This window comes from Macrotis lagotis, chromosome 2, assembly GCF_037893015.1.
Source record: "Macrotis lagotis isolate mMagLag1 chromosome 2, bilby.v1.9.chrom.fasta, whole genome shotgun sequence".
NCBI lineage: Eukaryota > Metazoa > Chordata > Mammalia > Peramelemorphia > Peramelidae > Macrotis > Macrotis lagotis.
In genome coordinates this window covers 283,106,520-283,127,875 of record NC_133659.1, presented here as the reverse complement: position 1 = coordinate 283,127,875, position 21,356 = coordinate 283,106,520, and the positions used below count along the sequence as shown (strand labels likewise).

At 32.5% G+C, this 21,356-nt stretch overlaps 1 pseudogene; it reads right to left on the bottom strand.

Moving 5' to 3' along the window:
* Positions 1-1,845: 1,845 nt before the first annotated feature.
* On the bottom strand, positions 1,846-2,891 carry LOC141512237 (cAMP-dependent protein kinase type II-beta regulatory subunit pseudogene; annotated as a pseudogene).
* Between the last annotated feature and the right edge of the window lie 18,465 nt (positions 2,892-21,356).

Sequence of the window (21,356 nt, the reverse complement as noted above, 5' to 3'; positions counted from 1 at the left end):
GGTTGTGGGAAGTTTGGGATATTGATGCATTACCAGTGGAATTGTGAATGGATCCAACCATTCTGGAAGGCAATATGGAACAGTGCCCAAGGAGCAATAAAACTGTTCATACCTTTAACACAACAATTCTTGGCCTATATTCAGAAGAAATCAAAAAATTGAGAAAAGTCCCACATGTTCCAAAATATTCAGAGCAGCTCTTTTTTTTGTCTTGGCAAAGAACTGGAAAATTAGGGGATACCAATAATTTAGGAAATGTCTAAATTAGTTATGGTATGAATACTATGAAATATTATTGTCCTATAATAAATCATAAATGGTTGGCCTCTAGGGATGCCTGGAATGCCTTATGGCATCTGATGCTGAGTGACAGAAGTAGAACCAAGAGAACAGTGTATGCATTAACTACAAGATTGTGAGATGAACAACCCCTCTCAGCAGTTTAGAGAGCTAGAAGAAATGTTTTAGTTCAGCTATGGACAAAGTTATCCAATCCAGAGGAAGAAAAAGAAAACAAAACAAAAATGCAAAAAAAATCCTCTTCATAATCTGATGAACATTGTATGAAAATTGTCTCTTATGTATCACTATCCTTTAATCCAAATTCTTCATACCCAAAATAACCAACCTCTAAACATGGTTATCAAAAATATGTACATGCAATGCTAACCTGACAGTTTGATGCTGATGGGTAGTGGGGTGGGAAGGGAGGGTGGAAGAAAATTTTGCAGTTTAAAAATATACATGTGCATATAGATGAAAATATTTTTAAAAGATAGTGAAATGTATAAACAATTGACATTATGTCAAATTAATCAGAATTTACTTTCTTGAAAAAAATTAGGCCTAAACATTGCATGTGGAATTTTATGCTACTTCTCAAAGAGAAATGCATCAAGCCCCAAAATAAAAAGGCTTAAAACACACTTGCAGTTTATTGATGCTTTTAGACAGAATGTTATGTTGCACTTAAAAATTATGAGCTGGGGTGGCTAGGTGGTGTAGTGGATAAAGCACTGGCCTTGGAGTCAGTAATATCTGGGTTCAAATCCAGTCTCAGACACTTAATAATTACCTAGCTGTGTGGCCTTGGGCAAGCCACTTAACCCCATTTGCCTTGCAAAAACCTAAAAAAAAACAATTATGAGCAAAATTCCATGTTCCTTTCTGACTTGTGCATAATAATCTTAATGTAACAAATCATTTTACATCCCCAACACTATAAATGTTTTACTGTTCATATGCACTAATATTTTTAGGATTTCACAATAATTAAATATACTATTCAGTAAACTTTAGTTTTGTAGAATAGAAACTAATCCACACATTATTTTCTTAAAACTTGATCTTTTCTGAAGTGTGATAGGAAAAGTTTTTTTCCTATGAAATCACGATTTCCTTTAAAGCTATACTATAATGTTAGGTTTTAAAAAGTAAAAAATTATCTGAAATCACAGGAAATGCTCATTTTCTATAAGAAAAATAGATATTTTCAGAGACAACCACTAATGTGCTGTTTAGTGATACTGGCACTTGTCAAATGATATTTTTGTCATGCTGTAGAATCCACAATGTTCATCTTTGTTGCAAATAAAGCAACTAGCTTCTTCATATTTTGCAATAGTCCTTTCCATAATTTCCATACAAAATCTCAAAAGCATTTCAAATGTTTACATAACCATGGTTAAATAATTTTTTAAATTAGCATTCTTTTTTTCCTTTTCTAGGCCATGGGGTTAAATGACTTGCCCACAGTTACATGGCTAGGTAATTATTAATTGTCTAGGCTGTATTTGAACTCAGGTACTCCTGACTCCAGGACCAGTGCTCTATCCACTGTACCACCTAACTTTCCCTCATGATTAAATAATTGAAAGAATCAACAGCATGAATTGAAGTTTCTCTGGGTTTGTTTGTTACCAGGATGGGTTCTCTAAATACTGACAATAACAATACTGGGTAATTTCAATGGCATTGTCCTCTTTGGCTTCCTATTTATTCTTTCTTTTCATAGATATTTTTACTTCTTCAGGTTCCATTATGAAAAAGAAACAATCAGATGAAACTTCCTGAACAATAATCTGTTCTCTATCTTTCTATACTTTGGTGCCTTTCACATCAACCACTTTAAGACATTCTGAGACTTCCAGACATTTATCCTTTTATACATTTTTCTTTTTACAATTTTGTTTTTTTACAATTAACTTTGTAAAATCTAAACATCATAGAGTACCAGGAGAGGTGGTAGTTATTGTTTCTACTTTGGGTATAGTAAACATTAAGTACAATTCAGCAAAGTTTCCATAGTTATCATAGATGCCTTCCAACACCATCACATTTTGCATAAATATTATAGATGACTCTATAAATTACATAAAAGTTACTATCATCATCATCATCATCATCATCATCATTTTACTGATCAATTACAGGCCTTTGATCAATTGCATGTTCTCCTTTCACCAGATATTATAATGTGACTTCCAAAACATGAGACATCTGCTCCATATCTAAGCTCTTTAAAAGATCCTGCAACCTATGTCTTTGATCATCTCTCCTTGTGTGTATAACAGATCAAGAAATGCTGTCAGCAAAAGTGATGATTTCTTTTTTTTTATTTATTCAACATGCCATATATTCTTGTATTTTGCATAACCTTCTTCATCTGGATTGTAAGCCTCTGCCCATACTGATTCAAGTCTAGTAAACAAGTTTATCACTGGAACACTGAATGCCCTTGTGTCCCAGACTCCTTCTCTCTGTGGTTGGACTTCATCTATGCTCCTCTGCAAAGTGGACACCACCACTAGGTCAGTGATTCCCACTACAGGTAAGTCTTCAAACAGCAGGGTCTCCCTAATTCCAGTTCTTCTATCAAATATGAAATTCATTCTCAGGAGTTAAAAGTATCCTGGAGAGCAATATGGAACTATGCCCTAAAAGCAATAAAACTTTTCATACACTTTGACCCAGAAATCCCAATTCTAGGTCTATATACAGAAGAAATTATAAAAGAAAAGGAAAAGTCCCACATGTTACAAAATATTCATAGCAGCCTTTTTTGAAGTGGCAAAGAATTGGATACCTATAAATTGGGGAATGGGTAAATAAGTTATGGTACATGAATACTATGGACTATTATTGTTCTTATGGTATCTGATGCTATAAACATGTTTATCAAAATATGTATGTACAATGCTAACCTGACTGTTCACTGATGAGGGAGGGGGGTGGGTAGGGAGGGTGGAATGAAATTTGGTAAATTAAAAATATGCATGTGCATAAAGATAAAAATAAATAAAAAATGAGAAGATATTGTGTGGGGGCAGTGGAAAAGAGGTTCACTTAGATTTGATTTCATGGGAAAATTTCCTAAAACTTACAGCTGCACAAAGTAGAATGGATGTTTTGTCTCAATCTGCGAGTGTCTAATCCTTGGAGATCATCAAAAAGGCATAATAAAACCACTTGTTGAATATGTTTCTCTTCCTTTACAAATATATGCATTTGTATATATATATATATATATATATATATACATATGTATAAATAATATACATTCTATATACATACATATGCCTGTATGTAGTTCTGTGTATTAGACTAGTTATTCACTGAGATCCAACTCCAAGATTATATGTTTTTGTGAAATAAAATTAAAAACAATATAAGAAATTAAGATAAATATAAAATAAAATAAGAAAACTCAATTTTTCGATTACAGAATGTGAGATAAGAAAATATAAAGGAAACGAACTAGTAACAGTTAATGATATTATTGAATACACAATTTATATAATATATGGGGAAGCTAACACTTTTAAAACACAGTGGTCTTATTCAATAAACATTTACCAAGCACATACTTTGTGCCAGATAATGTGATTAAGTGCTGGTTTCAAGCATTTAAAAGTATTTTTACAAAGAAATAATTCCTTTCAAAATTTATATTTACAGAGAGCAGAAATTGGGCTACGAGCTCACTTCACAGAACAAGATACTTCAGGGTCACCTACTTTTTGCCTGTCCCTCTATACACTTTCTAGCCTCCCCCATACGTATATTTCTTGAGTCAACAGATATTTTTTTCTTATTTGTATTTCTAACACTTAATAGTTTTGACATATAGCAGGTATGTAAAATGATTATATAATTGAATTGTTTTTAAGGAAAATAGTCATTTCCCCCTCTCCTTTATAATCTTACAAACAAAAAACCAGAATAACTTTTAAAATCAAATTGGACAAAATTATGAAATGAACAACCTTGATGGAAGCAACTCCTCTTGACAGTACAGAGAGCTAGGACAACTATATTTGACTGGTTATGGATATTATTATCCCCAACTAGAGGATGAAAAACAAAACAAAACAACCCTTTGATATCTGTTGAACACTTTATAAAAATTAACTCTTACGTATCTCTTTTCCTTAATCCCAATTCCTCATGCCAAAAATTACTAAATTATTACTAAATATGTTTAACAAAATATGTATTTAAAATGCTATCCTGATTATTCCCTGCTGAGTTGAGGTGGGGTGGAGAGGGTGGAGGAAATTTTGTGATTTGGAAATATGCATGTACCAATGGATGAAAATATATGAATAAATAATTTTTTAAAAAAGCAATGATCATTGCTGGCCAAGATGGTAGAGAAAAAAGCCAGGCACTATCATAAGGTCTCCTAGGTTTCCCTCAGAACTCATATGGATCAAGCCTCTTAACATAATTCAAATCCACAAAATCCAGCAAGAATAAAGGAGAAGAACATCTCCCAAAAAGGTTGCCTTAGGAGAATGTTAGCAACCTGGGGGCAAAGAGCAGAGAGCAAGTCAAGGGGAAGCAGGGTGAAAAACAGTACTAACCTCAGAACAGCCATGGAAGCTTTTTGCTTTGTAAATGGGCAGGAGAACTCCAGTGAGGTTGGAGGGACAATACCAGTGCAGTGGGCTGGAGAGATCCAGTGAAATGGTTAGACATCAATCTGGTCAGCTCTGCTGGCCTGGAAGACCAGGGATGTGTGTCCTGTATTTTCAGAAGAGTCCCCATGTTTCTAGTTGAGCCCCACCCTCCACTATCCCTATGAAAGAAGGGGGCTCTTCCCAGAACAAACCAAGTAACAATCACCACACACCTCGGGGTCAGTTGTGAGCAGATGAACTCTCTTAGTACTGAGTGAATAACAACAAAATTAGCTATCTAGCCCAAGGGCACCACACACATTATTTGAGGAAATTTCAGACCCTACTGCTCCCCTCACTCCCCCAGGCCAAGAGAGTGGATCACAAATCAAGATCAAATATATTCCAGCTACAGCCTCTAGGAGGCCCTACTGGCTGGCCCACTTGGAGTTACTAAAACCAGTGAGCAAAGCTCTAGGATTTTCAAAAGCTAAAGGTCTATGAACAAGCCCCTTGCCCAACAAAAGATCCTAGGAAAATGAAGAAAGGCCAGCAAAAAAACAGGGTCAATTGAAAACTCTCTCAAAAATATAGACCCTAAAGCATAGAGAGCTGGAACTTCTGAGGAGATCGTGAATAGGTCTCCAGACCAGAAATCCTACTTAGAAGGGATCAGGAAGGAGTTTAAAAATCAATTTAAAAAATTTGGAAAAAAAATCCAAGAGAAAATTAACATCATTGCAACAAGAAAAAAATTCTTGGAAAATAAAATTGGACAAGTGCAAAAAAGAAAATAATTGTCTTAAAGCCATAACTGAAAAAAAAATGGAAAACTCCTTCAAAAAATAGAAACAATCAATTGGAAAAGGATGTGCAAGAATGTAAATGAAGAAAATTCTTCCCTTAAGAAAATAGAATCTGTGGAACCTAATGACTTCGTAAGACAAAAAGAATCTGACAAACAATACCAAAAAATTGAAAAAATAGAAGAAAATGTAAAATACCTCACTGGCAATACTACAGACCTAGAAAATAGATCCAGAAGAGACAACTTAAGAATCTTTGTGTTTCCTGAACACAAGGAGGGTAAAAAAAACCCTGAACTTAATATTTTAGGATTTTTTGAAGGAAACTTGTCCAGATATATATTGGAACCAGAAGGCAAAATAGGAATTGAAGAATACATCGATTCCCTCCTGCAGGGGACCCCAAAATGAAAACACCAAGGAATGTTGTGGCCAAATTTGGGAATTATCAGATAAAGGAGAAAATCCTGCAAGCAGTCAGAAAGAAACAATTTAGATACCAGGGAGCCACAATAAGGATTACACAGGACCTGGCTTCATCAACATTAAAGGATGGAAGAATACAATATTCTGAAGAGCAAGGGATCTTGGAACACAGCCAAGAATTCACTATCCTGCAAAATTGAGCCTTTTCTTCCAGTGGAAAAGATGAATATTTAGTGAAATAGAAGACTTCCAAATTATTCTGATGAAAACACCAGAGCTAAATATAAAATTTGTACTTCAAACATAACACTCAATAGACACATGAAAAGGTAAAAAAGGAAAAGGAAAAATATTGCTGTCTAATATGAAGAAACTGACTATATCTCCACCTGGGAGAAAGATTTTCATAACTCTTGAGAATTGTAACTCTTAGAGAGAATATACTTAGCAAAAAGTAATGGAAATTCAGGACTTGTCTGTGACTCTGATAGAATGATTTAAAGACATTATCTCCTTAAAAATGGTGGGGCAGTAAAGAGATGTGAGGATAGAAGTGATTGAGTGAGGTATATCACATTACATGAAGGACCTATTGCCATAGAGGGGAAGAGGAGAGGAGCTAAGAACCACCTGAATCTTACTGTCATCAGATTTCGCTCAGAGAAGGAATAACATATACACATTCCAATTAAGTGAAGAAACTTATCTTACAATTCGAATATTAAAAGAGGAAATGGGGAGAGGGGAGGAAAAGAGAAAGTAACAAGAAGAGAAGGAAAAAGGGGCAAAGGGAAAGGGAAAGATAGGTGAGGGGAGATTGATATAAGGGGAAAAACACTGAAGGAAGTGGTATTCAGAAGTAAAACACTGGGGAATGTGGGTAAAGTGAGAAAAAAGGGGGAAAATATAAATACAGGGAAGATAGCATGAAGGCCAATAAAGAGTTAGTAATTATAACTTTGAATGTGATTGGGATTAATTCTCCCATAAAACATAATCAAATAGCAGAGTTTATTAAAAACCAGAACCTTAGAGTAGGATGCTTACAAGAAACTCATTTGAAGAAGAGAGATACATATAGAATAAAAATGAAGGGTTGGAGCAGAATATATTTTACTTCATCTAAAGTGAAAAAGGCAGGAGAAGTAATCCTTATCTCAGACAAAGCAGCTGCTAAGATAGATCTCATTAAAAGAGATAAGGAAAGAAACTATATCTTCCTAAACATTACCATAAACAATGAAGTAATTCCACTACTACATATGTATATAACAAATGATATAGCCTCCAAATTCTGAGAGGAGAAGCTGGATGAGTAATAGGAAGACACAAACAGCAAAACTCTACAGGCAGGAGGTTTCAATCTCCTTTTCTCACATTTATAAAACAAAAAAGAAGGTAAATAAAATGTTAGAAAACCTAGATATGGTGGACGTTTGCAGAAAATTGAATGGGGATAGAAAGGAATATACTTTTTTTCTGCTGTACATGGCACTTACACAAAAATTGTCCATGTACTTGGGCATATAAACTATGAAATCAACTGCAGAAAGGCAGAAATAGTGAATACTTCCTTCTCAGACCACAATGCAATAAAAACCATTGCCATAATGGGTTATGTAGAAACAGACTTAAAACTAATTGGAAATTAAATAACCTCATTTTAAAGAAGGAGTGGATCAAACAACAAACTATACAGAGAATTAATGATTTCATCCTAGAAAATGACAATAATGAGACAACATATCAAAACTCATGGGATACAGCCAAGGATGCTATTAGTGGATATATTATATCTTCAACTGCTTACCTGAATAAAATATATATAGAGAAAATTAATGAACTAAGCATGCAACTAAAGGATTAGAGAAAGAACAAATCAACTTCCCCCAATTAAATACCGAATGAGTAATTCTAAATAACAAGGAGAAATGAATGAAATGAAAAGCAAGAAAACCATTGAACTAATAAATAAAATCAAGAGTTGGTGTTATGAAAAAATAATAAAATTGAAAAACCTTTGGTTAATTTGATTAAACAAAAACAAGAAAACCAAATTATTAGTATCATAAATGAAAAAGGTGAACTCACCACAAATGATTAGGAAATTAAAGTAATAATTCAAAATTATTTTGCCCCACTGTATGCCAATAAATTAGATAATCTAAGTGAAATGGATTAATATTTATAAAAATATAAGTTTCCCAGGTTAAATAAAGAGGAATTTAAATATGTAAATAACACTCAGAAAAAGAAATTCAACAAGCCATTATTAAGCTCTCTAAGAAAATATCTCCAGGGTCTTATGGATTCACAAGTGAATTCTATCAAGCATTTTAGTACCAATTGACTCCAATTTTATATAATATCTTTGGAAAAATAGGTGAAGATGGAACTTTTCCTAACTCCTTCTATGACAATTATAGTGCTGATACCTAAACCAAGAAGTGTCAAAACAGAGAAAGAAAATTATAGACCAATTTTCCTTATGAATATGGAAGAAAATATCTTAAATAAAATCTTAGCAAAATGATTAAAGCAAATTATCACTAGGAGAACAGACTATCACCAAGAAGAATTATCCCAGGAAAGCAGGGTTGGTTCAATATCAGGACAACTGCTAGTATAATTGATTATATCAATAACAAACCTGACAGAAAGCATATGATTATTTCACTAGATACTGAAAAAGCTTTTGACAAAATATAGTACCCATTCCTACTAAAAACACTAGAGGACATAGGAATAAATGGATTTTTCCTTAGAATGATAAGCAGTATCTATCTGAAACCATCAACAAGCATTACATGCAAGGGAGATAGGCTAGAAGCATTTTTAATAAGATCGGGGTGAAACAAGGATGCCCATTATCACCACTACTATCCAATATTGTATTAGAAATGTTATCTTCAACAATAAGACAAAAAAAAGAAATTCAAGGAATTAGAATTGGGAAGCAAGTAATTGAGTTTTTTTTTTTTTGTTTGTTTGCGAGGCAATGGGGTTAAGTGACTTGCCCAAGGCCACACTAGGTAATTATTAAGTGTCTGAGGTCAGATTTGAACTCAGGTACTCCTGACTCCAGAGGTGGTTCTCTATCAACCACCTAGACACCCCAGAAACAGGTAGGAAGAATCCAAGCTGTCACTCTTTGTAGATAACATGATGTTATAGCTAGAGAGTCCTAAAAAGTCATCTAAAAAACTACTAGAAATAATTAACAACTTTAATAAAATTACAGGATATTAATGTAAACCCACATAAATCCTCAGCTTTTCTATGTATTACTAGTAAGATCCAACAACAAGTGCTGGAAAGAGAAATCCCATTTAAAGTAACTTCAGACAAAATAAAATACTACCTGCCAAAGCAAACTTAGAAACCTTATGAAAACAACTATAAAACACTTTTCACACACATAAAAATCAGATTTAAATAACTGGGCAAATATTTATTAACTGCTCATGGATAGGTTGAGCTATTTACTATATATAAAAATGACAATTTTACCTAAATTATATTATTTATTTAGTAGTTTCTAAAATTAAACTACTTATTATTAGCCTAATCAATCAAATTTCCAAAAAATACATTAATAACTAGATAAAAATTATAACTACATTCATATAGAGAAACAAAAACTCAAGAATATCAAGGGTAATTAAAAAATTGAAAAAGGAAGTGGCTTAGTCTTATCAGATCTAAAATCATATTATAAAGCATCAGTCATCAGAACTATCTGGTAATTGGCTAAGAAATAGTGTGGTGGATGGGGGAAAAGAATAGGTGAAAAATAGCAGAAAACGATTATAGTGATCTGTTGTTTCATAAATCAAAAGAGTTCAGCTTCTGTGAGAAGAACTCTATTTTCAATAAAAATTGATGGGAAAATTGGAAGTTATCATGGCAGATTCTTGAATTAGACCAGTCTCTTACACCCTATATCAAGGTAAGATCAAAATGGATATAGGATTTAGGCATAAAAGAAAACATTGTAAGCAAACTAGGAGATCAAGGAATAATCTACCTGTCAGATCTATGAAAAGGGAAGCAGTTTATGACCAAGGAAGAGATATAGAACATCTTTAAAAACAAATTTAATAATTTTGATTACATTAAATTAAAAACCTTTTGCACAAACAAAACCACAGTAACCAAGATGAAAGGAAATGTGGTAAATTGGGGAAAAAAACTTTACCTCTAGTATTTCTTACAAAGGACTCATTTATAAAATATATAGAGAATAGACTCAAATTTATAAAAAAATAGTCTATTCCCCAATTGACAAATGATTAAAGGATAGGCAAAGTATATTCACAGATGAGGAAATCAAACCTATCCATAGTCACATGAAAAATTGCTCTAAATCACTACTGATTAGAGAAATGTAAAGTATCTCTGAGGTGATCATCTCACACCTATGAGATTGGCCAATATGACCAGAAAGAACAATGTTTAATGTTGCAAGGGATATGGGAATTCTGGGACACTAATACATTGTTGGTGGAGCTATAAACTTATCCAACCTTTCTGGAGAGAAATCTGGAATTATGCCAAAAGGGCAATAAAAATGTGCATACCTTTTGATCCAGCAATACCACTACTGGATCTGTACCTGAAGCAGTCATGAAAAAGGGTAAAAACATCACTTGTACAAAAATATTCATACCAGCCCTGTTTGTGGTAGCAAAGAATTGGAAATCAAGTGAATGTCCATCAATTGGGGAATGGCTGAACAAATTATGGTATATGTATATTATGGAACACCATTGTTCTATTAGAAACCAAGAGGAGTGGAACTTTAGGGAAGCCTGGAAAGATTTGCATGAATTGATTTTGACCGAGATGAGCAAATCCAGAAGAGCATACACCCTAACAACCCCATGGGGGTAATGATCAACCTTAATGGACTTGCTCATTCCATCAATGCAATAACCAGGGACAATAATACCATCTGTAGTCAGAAAAAGAACTGTGGAGTTTAAACAAAGACAAAGTCTTTACTTTCAATTTTTTTAAAGTGTCTTATGTACCACATAATTTTACTATCTCTAATACTTTATTTTTGCCTCAAGAATATGATTTTTTCTCTCAACACATTCAATTTTGATCAATGTATAGCATGGAAACAATATAAAGATTATCAGACTGTCTTCTGTGGGAGGATGGGGTGAGGCAGGAGAGGGTGGGGGCAAAATTGTAAAATTCAAAACCTTACAAAAAGGATAGGTAGAAACTACTATTCTATATAATTGAAAACAAATAAAATATTAATTTTTAAAAAATCAAATTTATTAGTTACTGTCTACTATATGGTAAATTTACATGGGTAAATAGATGTGGATAGATGTCTACTCAAGTGGATAGAAAAGAGATGACCATTGTCCTGAGTCTCCATTTCACTGTGTCATTCTTTTGGCTCCCATATTAGGCAATGCAGGTCTCTGTTCCTTTATTCAAGATTACCTTAATCATTTACTCTTCCCTATGTTTGAATAACCTCTATCAGATTTGAGGGTCTTATCACATCCTTTTTTTAATATCTCTTTCTCCCAAATTCATGCTTGGAGTATTCAAATTCTCCTCCTTTTTGGTATAATTCCGTTTCAAAGAAAACACAAAACCAGATCCTAGAAATATAGAAAACTACTCAAATAGGTCTCGTTAGTTACTTCTGTCTTCAGGCAAGATTGATAGAATGATAGACCCCAAGACTGATAGACTTATAGGCAACAAGAAATATAATTTCATTAACATTGAGTTATTTCATATTGCAGTTCTGTTAAGAATTATTTAGAATACTACAATGAAAATGGCACTGATAGCATGAATGTTATATATTAAGCACTAGATATCACAAATTTGTGTATTTGTATCAAAAAGGCTTTATAATTGAATAAATAAGAATTTTAAGATAAAGTTGACATTAAGTAAGATGAAGAAATGTTGCTGAGACTTCTAAAATTCTCATCCTGTTATTTTGCTTAGCACTAATACTTATAAATCTCCACTTGCCCTAATGTTTCAAATTCTTCCCTCTTTTCCCCACCATAGGATTCCTTCCATTAGCAATTTTTGTATCTTCTTCAGCACATTTCATCTATATCTTACATTTCTTGCCTGTACAGTTAGAAAAACATTAGACACTTTTATTTAGCCATTCCATTGAGTTCTCCTTTCCTATGCATTGTGTAGTTTCTGATGCACACACATATATACTTGTTTGTATTTATAAGTGTATATAAACCCACACTATGTATATGTATATATCTGTATATGTATATATCTGTATATGTATATATTTGTATATAATATATATATATGTATATATATATATATATGTATATATATATATATATATATATGATATCTGCCCATATCTTTCTCTCTTTCTCTCTATTTATCTGCTTAACTATTTAGGTATCTGATTTTTTCCCACCAAAAAGAAGCATCCTTGGTGAGGCAATAACAATTCTCCACCATAATGAACTGTTAGTCATTCTTTGAATTCAGTTTTTCTTTTTTTCCTATTTCCTCTATTCTTTCTGCCCTAATTTGAGGCATTTTTTCTTTGTTTTGTTTCATGTCTTATTTTTTTTATTCTATTGGATCCATAATTTCTTGTTCATTCCTTTCCCATTGAATCTACCAATAATAACTGAATCATCTTTCCTCTTCAGGAGTATTAATATTATAAAGAGACATTTTTTGTTCAGGTAAAGTTTGAGCAGAATCATCAGTTCTAAAGGAGTCGACTTTTCCATAGATATGTAGGTTAGAATAACTGAAATTCCTTTCTTTATGTCGGTCTTTTAATTTTCCTGTTTTTTCTTCAGTGTTTTTTTATCTCTCATTAAATGTTTCCACTATCTTTCTTTTATTGCATTTTCTCTACCCCACAACTTTTTTGGTTTAGTCCTTTCTTTTCCCCCTTTCAGCATGCTCATTTACACATAATCTATTATGCCAACTCTTCATGAGTAAGGTATTCTTTTATTTTTATCCTTGTATGGCCAGAATCTAGTACAGTTCCTTACACAAAATAACTGCTAAAAAGGGTTATTGAATCCAGTTGAATTAAAAAATTTGTTAAGTGAAAAATGATCTAATGTATCCTTCATTTCAAATGCAGACAAGTTAATTTTCCATTTACATTAATTCTCACTCACATATACATACACACATGTGCACACACATGCACGCACACACACACACACACAATTTACCAACCCCATGAGAATTGACTTAGATTTATTTCTAAACTAACCCAAGATTAGAAGGAGAAATAAATCAAATTCAGAGAGAGTAATTTCTAATACAAACCTGAATGCTGCCCACCCCCCTCCTCCCCTGACCAATTATTCCTTAAGCTCAACAGTAAAGACAAAAGAGCTATAGAGGGCAGCAAATGGATTATGCAGGCTTTCATGGGTTCCTCTACTTCCTGGCGCTTTATCCTTTTGACAAATGAGCCCTTAACCTTTCTCCCTGGTGATGTGTGCAAAATGTTACATGGAAGTTCATTGTATTACATATACCTGAGAAAAATTCTGAGGAAAACTGCCAAAAGCACATTTTGTTCTATCAAGTCAAATACCTTTTGAAAATCAATTTTTATAAATGAACATGGTGGGAATTTAAATTTTCTACATGTCAGTCTGTTATGTGACTGCAAATCTATGATCTGTTATGGGAAATCATCTGTAAAAGTCTGCTTCTTTTCATGGTTTTCATTGATGACACCCCAAGGCGAATGTATCATCTCTGAATTGATATTACAAAATTTGTCTTCCATTTCCAGGCAATTTTAATATATTATTCCTCTTTGCTCATAATTGTCATTCTTTTCTCTTCTTACTTAAGTGTTAACAAAATTTAATATTTTTTTTACTATAATGTTGGCATTATGACTGACATAAAGGATTATCTATGCCAGTGTAGGTGGACCATATCATTTGACCAAGTAGTAAATATACAGTTAGACAAAACCAGCATCTGGATACTTCTTTTTTCCACATTTGCGAACACAGGTTCCTGCCTTTCTTTTTTGTAAGACCACCTGCCTAGATCCCTGACCCTTTGTCAACCATCTGCCACTTCATAATCCCTGATCTCATAATTCCCCAAACTCACATATTCTGATTTCTTTCTAGAGAAGCAGCATGTTATAATAGAAAGAAATGGATTTGGCAGTAAAGTATCTGGGGTATTTAGCTCAGCTCTATCCTTTATTAACTTGTTTTCTTAAATCATGTAAGCTCTTCCAGTTTTGTTTCCTTCAATTGAAAATGAGTTGGATGTTCTAATGACAAGAGAATTCCAGCTCTAAATTGTATGACTCTATATACTTCCCATCCTCAGTTAAACTCTGTAAATGTGATTTTGAATACATATTTTTAGACTTCTTGTACAGTACTCTTCTTGTGTAGCTGAACTAACCCACCCTAGGCAATCATAACCCAATAAGATCCACAGTGTATCAACTCATCTGATTATCTTTGTTCATTAACTGACAGTGGTCATTTTTTCCTATAATTTTCACTTAAGACAATTTCCCTCTGTAATAAAGTTCTTATTTCTCAAAAAGTCTCTCTGTAACCTTCTCTGAGCTTCAGTTATTCAGTTGTTTCTATTAACCTTCGACTGATTTTATAAGATGGTATAAATGTTATCAACTTATTTGGGGAGAGAGAGAGAGAGAGAGAGAGAGAGAGAGAGAAGCTTATTATTATAAGGTAAAGAAAAACTATTTAATAATTTTTAGTCATGGACATGTCAGTGTACTTGATTGATCAGATTAGGTGAGATCTCTACAATCCAGTGGTGACATTATCATCAGACATGATGGGTAACCACAAGAAATAATTAAGATATTCAAGGGTTAGTAGCAGTTCTTTGGATTCTGTTTGGCAGTATGGTTAGGTCTTTAGACCCCTTCTCAGAAAAATTCATAAATAAATGCATAAATTTTATATATATATATGCAAATATATATATGTGTGTGTGTGTGTGTGTGTGTGTGTGTGTGTGTTTGTGTGTGCATTTGGGGGAGAATTTGTCAAAGTTTTTATCAAGGGAATTGAATCTTTTATACTTTAGTTCTTATAATGCAACCTAAGCATTTCAATTTGAAATAATTGAACCAATTGGCTGTTTATAACTAAAAGCACACTGGTGAGGAGACACTAATGCCTGCACTCTTATTTCTAGTTATATTGGTATGAAATGAGGCAAAAGCAAGTTATGGATAAGATAAGGAAAGGAGGTTTATTCTTTCCTGTCATAGCTAAGTTGTAAAATAAGGATACAATGTCTCTGTATAGAAAAATATAGGTTATCTCTATTTCTTGCTCAGATCTTTGTAATTTAATAATTTCTTTCTAATTTAATAAGATGTCTTTAGTAAAGTTCAGAATCCAGGACACAATTTAATTCAATTTAATTAATTAAGGCCTGCACTCCTATTTCTAACTATATATTGGCATGAGATGGGGCAAATGCAAGTTATTGATAAGTTAAGAAAAGGTGGTTTATTCTTTCCTGTCATAGCTAAGATGTAAAATAAGGATACAACATCTCTATATTGAAAAATATAGGTTATCTCTATTTCTAGCTCAGAGCTTTGTATATTTAATAATTTCTTAGTAATATAATAAGATGTCTTTAGTAAAGCTCAGCATCCAGGAGACAATTTAATTCAGTTTAATTGAAGAAGCAATTATTAAGCATCTAAGTGATTATAAAGCATCTAAAAGACACTGACTACACACTGAAAATACAATGACAAAAAAAAAAGAAAATTCTTCCAGTTTTCAAAGAGTTTACATTCTCTTAGGAGGAAAAAACAGGTTAAAAAGTTAACCAAATACAAATATATATCAAATACAAAGTAATTTTTTGGGGGGTGGTTGAGTTTGTGTTTGTGTGTGTGTGTGTGTGTGTGTGTGTGTGTGTGTGTGTGTGTGTGTGTGTGTGTGATGTATAGTAGGAGATCAGGAAAAACCATCTTCATGAGGTTAAACTAAGCCTACAAAGCTTTTTAGGAGAGGCAGGGATGACAAGAGGGAACTATTCAAAAGTAGTTGGAATTTCCTGGAAAGAAATTAGTCTGTTCATTGTAGGTCTCTAAACAAAGCTTATTTTCTAATCCAGGTATGGATCTGATGATCACTAAGGTCCTTTTTAACTCTCAAATTCTAGGGAACTGTGAGAGGATCCCAGGCATGAGAGACAAAAGCTTTACTGCACCTGATCCTGTGCACTGATATAGTAGAGGAGAAAGGACTAGAGATAAAGTCCTTTAAGAAAATGAGGCACTACCCTAATATACTCTCCAACAGTCTAGGTTTAATAGAAATTGTCTCATTTTTATAGAAAATGTAAGTCAACTCCATGTACTTCCAGTTAATAGTGATTTTAAAGATATAGTAATACACTGTCCCAAGGGTGACACCTATTTTGAAGCCACCCTATTACTATCTTACTTATGACAAGAAGTTAGCAATGAAGAACAAGTCCCTGTGCACAATGGTTCATTTCTTGATAGCTAGGGATATTAATTCATGAGCTGCAGGCAAGTCCATTGATCTTCCTAGCCATCCAGAAATGAAATGTCATGTAGAGCAACTCGTTCTTCATTGCTATTCTGGAATAGTTTTCTCTTCTTCCCATGGGATTCTTTTCTAGCATTTAAAAATAAAAATCTACCCACTCATTCTAGAGGAAATATGACAAATGTGAAAACAGATCTGGGGATGCAAAAATTAATTTGAGCTTCACAGGATAAACATATTGCTATGCCACAGTTTGAAAAGGAAAAGCAAAGTTATTTCAAGATATCTAGTAATAGGAAAATAGGTTCCCTCTTGCAATTAAATAAAAATTACTTTTATTCAATCTGAAAAAAACAATGAAAATCTTAAGGAGTCTTCCAAACATGGAAAATTATTCTTCCAAAAATGGAGGATATGGCTAAGAGATAAATAAAATAATAAAATATATACAGTAAATGCAATGTAATTTTGATGTGCATGACCATTTGTGTATATTATTTATATGTACACATACATGTTCATAAACATTAATTTACAGCTGCAGAATTAGAAAAAGATTCTTGTAGGTCTTGGTGTTTGAATAGAGACTTGAAGGTTATTATAAAAGTCAGAAGAGTGAAAGAAGAATTGCTTAAATGTGGAATGTGATAGTTATGAAAATTAGGGATTTCTTGTTGCTAGATTGTTTAAGCATAGACTGGGTGAAACTGACAGGATCTAAAATCCTATCTATTTATATTTCCTTAATGGAAGTAAATATATTAAAATTATAGTCAGAATTCTTTAAGTAAATTCCCTCAAGACAGGAAAGAAGAATCTGTAGAACACCACTTATACAATCAGAATAATCTGAGTTCAAATCCTGCTTTGGTTTTCTTACTTCAGAAATGGATACAAAATCACCTTCTTCCCAGAGCTATGAGAAAACAATGAGATTATATATGTAGAGTACTTTCCAAACCTTAATGAACTATATAAATACTAGCTATTATTGATAAGAAAAGTAATTTCCCTAATAGTTAAAACTTTATTTTCATCTTTTAGAAGCCACATATTTTATTACAAATCAATAAATATCAACACAGAATTATAAAGATCCACACTTATCTTAGTGACACATATGGATTAATATGGCATTTACACTCCCAGAACAAGTGACCATGAAATATTCCCATAGTGATAGTCTACTAAAAAGTCACAAAAGAAAACAATGCTATTGAATTAAGGTAAAAATATATTCTTAAATCATCCCCTTGTACACCAAGGTGTAATCTCTACAATTCAAAATCAATATCACTATGCATTTTTCAAAACAGACTTAACTAGATGGACATTTAAGTGGTGACACTTTTGCCTTCTGATGAATCCAAAGTCATTAGACAAATCTGCTTGAGGATTTTACTCCTTCTTGTATTCAAAGTGCATTAATATTTCTCATTTTAAAAACAAATACCTTGTTCTTGATTGTCCACAAAATAAAGCATACATTCATCTTCCAGGCATTCAAAAGTCTTCACAGTCTAGATCCAACCCAACTTTTCCATTTCATATTGTACTCCTTCAGTGCCTCTATGATTTCACTGGTAGAGGCACTTTTTCCACTTAAAATAGAAACCATCCGTTCTTCCTTATTTATTATTATTGTCCATGGACTTCTATTAATTTTCTATATATGTTGTCTGTAATGTACAGAATCTTGCTCTGGGTTGTTTTAGTATTTCATGGATACCAGTTCAGATTTAGTCTCTTTATCTCTATTTTTCATGATCTGCTAATGTTATTTTTTTTTGTCTGATGACATAGATCACTTATAGTGAAGACATTAAAATGGAAGTGATTCAATTCTTCCATTAGTACATCAATTCATTGGCCATTTGACAATGTTTTCCCATTTAAAGAAGAAGAAGACATTGAATTGATATTTACAGATGGTAAAAAATTGTGCCATAATTACCCAGCATGATCCTCTGTTCTACCTCCTATAGTCAACACAAAATACTGAAAAATACTTTGATTTATACAAATTTTATTATTAGTTTATTTGATACCAAAATGCTTAAATTATTTTCAATTTTTAAACTATTTAATTATATCCTATATTTGAAATTTTAGTTTTATCATGAACAATTTGTTTGAGTATTTCTTGGCAATGACAAATTATGTCATTAGGATTATATGCAAAGTATGTTGGTAGATTGTCATGGATTTCATTCTCAAAGTCTCTTAAAAACAAAAGCCATTCCCATCCTATGAGGCAGTGCTTGTAGTCATACATAGACTGAAACACATTCCAAAAGATCACTGACCAAAATCCTCCTTAGAACAACCTTGACAGAATCAAAAACTTACAGGTCATCAGAATTCACTCCGAAAAAAAGTAAAGCAAAACCTGTGAAGCTTGGGAAAATGACCCCTCAACCATGTGAACAAAGTCCAACTTTAACATAAAATTAAAAGTAAAAAATATGGTTGAGAAAATGAGCAAAATGAAACTAAACTAAAACTAAAGCAAACAAAAGGAAACCAGACCATGGTTTCAAATTTACTATGGTGATAAGGAAAAATTAAAGCACAAATTCAGAAGAGGACAACAATATCAGAACAGCTATATGAGAAGACTCAAAGGAAAAATACGTATTAGTGTCAGGCCCAAAATAGAGCCCCTAGATGTGTTCAAAAAATATTTTAAAAATCAAATAAAAAAGATATAAGAAAAGTCAAGGAATTAAAGTGATACAAGAGAATCATGAAAAAGTCAATACCTTGGAAAAAGAAGCACAATAAATAAAAATAAAAAATATATAAAAATTCACTGAATAAAACAGTACTTTAAAAGTTGAATTGGCCAAATAGAAAAGGAGATACAAAACCTCACTGAAGAAAAGAAGTTCTGAAAAATTAGAATAAGATTAGTGGAAGCTATTGACTTTATGAAGAACAAATTTAACAATGACACATTTTTGTTTAATAAATTTCATTGTTCCCTATTACCGCTAAGATAAAATTCAAACTCCTAAGTCTGGCATATAAGTTTTATTAGCTTTTCCTCATATGCTGTTTTTTTTGTTTTTCATCAATAATTTCCTTCTAATTTGATATTTTTACCACATATTTTATTTTTCCCACTTGTCTTACAGATTCAATTTTTGTCACCTTAGGCATAAATCAAATTACTGAAGTTCAGGGATTGAAGTTTTGGAAAAGAACTATAATTTTACTTATCACATAAGCATGAGATTTATCCTACTTAAAAATTTTCTCCCATAGAAAGAAATGCAAGATTCACATTTATTTGTTAAAAATTTTTTGATGTTTTGTGCATAGTAATTTTTTACAAATTCGTTTATAAAAAAAATTCACTTTAGGAATGTAATGGTACTATAATGGTACTTTTATAACCCAATTCTCACACTCTAAACAGACAAGGACTTTCTGGAGAAAAGTTTATAAGCTGATGGAGAGTTGACTGAAAAGATTCTTCCAATAGAAAGATGCGATATAAATCATCAGAGCAAGTAATGTGCTTCAGTTTTTTTACCTTTCCTTAGAAAACCTGAATTGTAGAGAGGATCATTATCTTTACTGGAATGTAATTTTGAAAAGTTGAGCTTAAATATCAAGCAGAATGGTTAATCTCAATGTTAAATTGAAAACTTCAGATGATGGTTTTGGTTCCCATAAAATATTTGGTGATTATTATTTGAATTCCTGATCATATAAATAGCTCATAAATTTGATAAGCTGTTGAATATACCACAGAAATTATGGTATGGTAGGACAATTTTTCTTACTTGTTCTAAATATGTGTTAATCTCAACTAATAAAGTCTCAGCCTTCCTGGTTGTATTCATCTAAATGAAATGATGGTAAGCAAAATAATTTTTGTATATTGAATTTAAGCATCTTAGCTTGGACCATCAAGTCATCAGTTTTAATGAACTAAGCACTATGTAATTGAGATAAAATATAATCTCAATCTCAAAATATGAAGCACCAAAATAAAAAAGAAACTAAAATTTTAAGACTCTTATCTTCTAAGATAAGTGGTGACTGGAGTATATTAATAAATATTTTCAAATCACAGAACTAGTTGGAAAAGGTCACCAGTTCTGGTGTATCTGTAACCCTAAGTATGAATTCATGAAACATTATCTTTGACAACTTACTACAATATAAATAATGTAAATATGTGCATTTCTAAGTCAAGATGAGACCAACATGAATCTTCAGGAATGACTTTGCAATCCATTTTAACTTGAAACCATTGTTTTGGGTTTCCATAGTAAAATAAACTTGATCAACTATTTGGAACCAACTTTGGAAGTACGATCTCAGTAATATGTGCAAATTCTTCCAATCCCATTTGCTAAACAATTTTGAAAAGTACCTCATATAAGATTCTGAATAAGACAAAAACAAAACAAAAGCATCATAGTGAGTCATTTTTTCCCCTTCATAGTAAAGGTTAGGAAGAAAGAAAGAGAGGTCAAACAGCAATGGAGTGGGAGGGAACTTATAGTGTGACCTAGATGAAGTACCACTGACTGTGAGTCTTGGAGTTAGCTGGAGTGTCAGCTACCAGTAGCAGTAGTAGCAGCAGTGACACAAACACCGGACCTAATTTCCAGGTGAGTAAGGATATTAAACATGTAATCGGGAAGATTACAGGA